Genomic DNA, 3,765 nt, shown 5'->3' with positions numbered 1-3,765 from the left:
GTGCACTCAGGCCCAACTACCGGAAGTGGGTGAAAAGCCAATCCTAGAGGCTGAAGGAGGCGGGCCTAGGAGGGGCGGGACCTCCACGGGGGAAAAAGCTAATTTGTTTAGCAAAAAATGACTGTGAGATACTAAACTTAATTATTTGTCCTGGGAGTGTAGTGCAGTAGTCGAGTGCTTGCCTAGCATACACAAGGAAGGCCGTGGGTCCAGTACCCAGCAACACATACGTCAATATTTTTTTGGTTTTATTTATTTTATTTGTGAAGATTTATTACATTGAGATTTTTAACTTTGTGTGTTTATGCCACATGTGTGCGAGAAGGCAGAAGATATCATCTCTGGTGCTGGAGATACAGGTGTTTGTGAGCTGCCTTGTTTGGGTGATGGGAACTGAACCCCTTATCCTCGGGAAGAACAGTATATATACTCTTAGTCACTGAACGGTCTGTAAGGCTATCTTTTTTTTCTGCTCGAGACAGGGTTTCACTGTGTAACCCTGGCTGTCTTGGGTCTCACGCTGTAGACCAGGATGGCCTCGAACTCACCAAGATCCACCTGTTTTGCCCTACTGAGTCCTGGGACTAAAGGTGTGCACCACCACACCTGGCCTGTTGGCTATCTTATTTTTTAATTGCCTGTTATTGCAAGCCCAGTGCGACCTACCTGATTGTTAGTCAGCCTGAAATCCATCATCACTATCTTCCTTTCTAATATAACTGTGATTTTTGTTTAGGACAGTGACATGCATAAACGAAATACAAGTACTCCCTCAGAGCCGGCTTTGACCACACCTACAGGTCTGGTCAATTAAACCTTCCCGCATAACTGCCAAGGAATGTTGGAAAGTTTTGCTTGGCTCAGGTAGATATTGTGTTTTCTTCCCCGATGTTTTCTTGTCCATAAATAAATAAATAAATATAAAGTTAAAGACAGATTAGTCATCTTGTGTCCATGCAGCAACTGAAAGAATGAAAGTCAGATACTTACGTATTAACTGTATATAGACCTATTGTTACAAAGAAACCCAAAGTACAGCGTCTTAAACATGGAAACATCTAAATTAGGGTTCTGCCATTTTCTATGGGGCGTCTATCTTTGGGACCTATGTGTTTATTTTGCTTTTCAGCGTTTCATAGTTTTGAGAATGGGGATAGAGACCAGAGAAGCACAAACCTTATCCCATTAGCTAGTGCTTAGCTAGTCATATGACCTTAGCTAGCCAGCAGACAGGCTGGAAAACCCAAGCATAATTCTATTACTAATGGAAAAAGAGAAGAAGGGATGTTTAGGGGAAAAAGCAAGTCTACCTCACTCATGCTCCAGCAGAAATACAGAAGGCTTCTGCATCCTGGACAGTCTTGTAGAAATCCATTCTGCTTCCCATAACCATCCTCCACACATCTTGTTGTGTGTGTGTGCATATAGGAGACTTGGGGGAGGTCTATTGATTTAAGCTTCTTACTATTTTAGCAATTTGTCAAGTTTTTAATGCAGGCAAATATGCGTAGCAAAGCATTTAGCATATTAATAATTTTTAACTATATGGGTGAGCGATATTTGCACATTCACATTGTGTAAACATTACCAACAACCATCCACAGAACGTGTTTCATCCTGTAGAACTTATTAAATAAGTCTCCAATCCCACTTTCTCCAGCCCCTGACAAGCCACCATTTTCTTTTGATTCTCATCCATAGGCCTCCCTGTAGTCTATCTCTTAAATTGGCTCATACGAATCACCATCCAGCATACCACTCGGACTAACACGGACAACCTCTTGAAGACCGAATACAAATACCAGCCCACAAGTCAAGAATTACTAACTGGGCCGGGCGGTGGCGGCATACGCCTTTAATCCCAGCACTCGGGAGGCAGAGGCAGGCGGATCTCTGTGAGTTCGAGACCAGCCCGGTCTACAGAGCTAGTTCCAGGACAGGCTCCAAAGCCACAGAGAAACCCTGTCTCGAAAAACCAAAAAAAAAAAAAAAAAAAAAAGAATTACTAACTGGTGTGTGGTGGCACACACCTTTAATCCCAGCACTCAGGAGACAGAGATAGGCAAGATCTCTGTGAGTTCAAGGCCAGCCTGGTCTACAAAGCAAGTTCCAGGACAGTCAGGGCTGTTGCACAGAGAAACCTTGTCTTAAAAAAAAAATCACTAGCTGACCAAATGGCATGAGAGAAAAGGGAGGGGAACTTCACTTTAGCCTCTACCATGCTCCAGTTTCAGTAGGAAGTAGCCAGAACTGAAACTGATACCTATAAATCCCTGGGCCCCATCTCTCACGACCTCCTCTTCTAGAAAGTCTTTCTTTTTATATATGCAAAACGTAGGAATATCAGATTACAGAAGCACCTCGGTGGAAGAATCAGTCATGCCTTATATTTTCTGTCTAGCATACCCACACACCAAGCTGCTAAATTCTTAGCATGATGCAAGCCCAAGATGGGGTGAAAAAATAGAACTAACTTCCTAAATTATGGATTTTTATTCTTTACTACTCAGAAAACCCCTTCCTTCCAAACTCATAGACCCTTCCTTCTAAAGTCTATAAATGTAAGATAACTAATTCCTTTCTACTGTGTGTTGCTATTAGATTTCTTATCCCACTATCCAAAACTGTGAGTGGCTGGCCTTACTAAAAGATATTCTACCTCAAAGAAAACACAAATGAAGAAACCCTCACTGGGCCTGGTGGCACAGATTTGTAATCCAGTTTCTTAGAAGGAGGATGTAGGAGAATCTCAAATTCAAGATAGGTCTGGACTATTAGAATAGGCTCCAGGCCAGACTGTGAAATTTATCAAGACCCCATTTCATAATATATATATATATATATATATATATATATTTAAAACTTTTATAGTTCTTGAGATACATTGTAACTCAGATTGTAGAATATTTGTAGATTATAAGGAGACTCTAGATTAACTCTTCAGTACCACCAACATCAAAGATCTAAAACTATAAGTAGTTTCGAAATAAAAAATTAAATGCATAGTAATTTTTCTTACTTAACAGTGTCTGTTTCAAAACCAGCAGTTTTTTTTTCTGATTCTGTTTACTCAGTGAAGTAATTCAACATAGCCTGCTTTAAAATATTGTCACTTGGTTTAGGCTGGAGAGATGTCTCAGCAGTTAAGAGATGGCTGCTCACGAGGTCTTGAGTTCACTTCCCAGCAACCACATGATTTCCCAACTATTCTATAATGGGATCTGATGCCCTCTTCTGGCATGAAGACATACATGCAGACAGAGCACTAATAAACATAAAATATATAAATAAATAAACATTTAAAAATTATTGATGGGACGAGGGGGGTGGGTCATTGTGCAATAGCACTTTCTGCACTAATACATGGATCTGAGATCAAGTCTAGAGTACTTATGTAAAAAGCAGACATGGGAGGTATGCCTGACATCAGTGCTAGGGACCCTAGGAGACAGGAGGACAGTTAGGGCTCGCTAGATGCCAACCTGACGCCCTCCTTTGACTTCTGCACGTACATCACTTACCACAGAAAGGATATACAATTTTACTGAAAGTTTTAGTTTTAAGAGTTCTAAATTTAAAATTAAATTTAAATTTAAAAAAATCTAAAAGGTTTTTAAAATCAGAAACAAACAAAAAACCAGGAATAGAAGATGGCAGTGTTTGTTACAAACAGCTAGTGACCACCTGAACATTTAAGGATCTGGAAAGAAGCATTGAGGAATGTTTGAGTCTTTCTGATTAAACCAATCTCGCAGGTTAAAAGCA

Source organism: Microtus oregoni, unplaced genomic scaffold (assembly GCF_018167655.1).
Source record: "Microtus oregoni isolate MIOR12 unplaced genomic scaffold, Mior012 000013F_ref0000133, whole genome shotgun sequence".
NCBI classification, from domain to species: domain Eukaryota; kingdom Metazoa; phylum Chordata; class Mammalia; order Rodentia; family Cricetidae; genus Microtus; species Microtus oregoni.
This window is presented reverse-complemented; position numbering follows the sequence as displayed.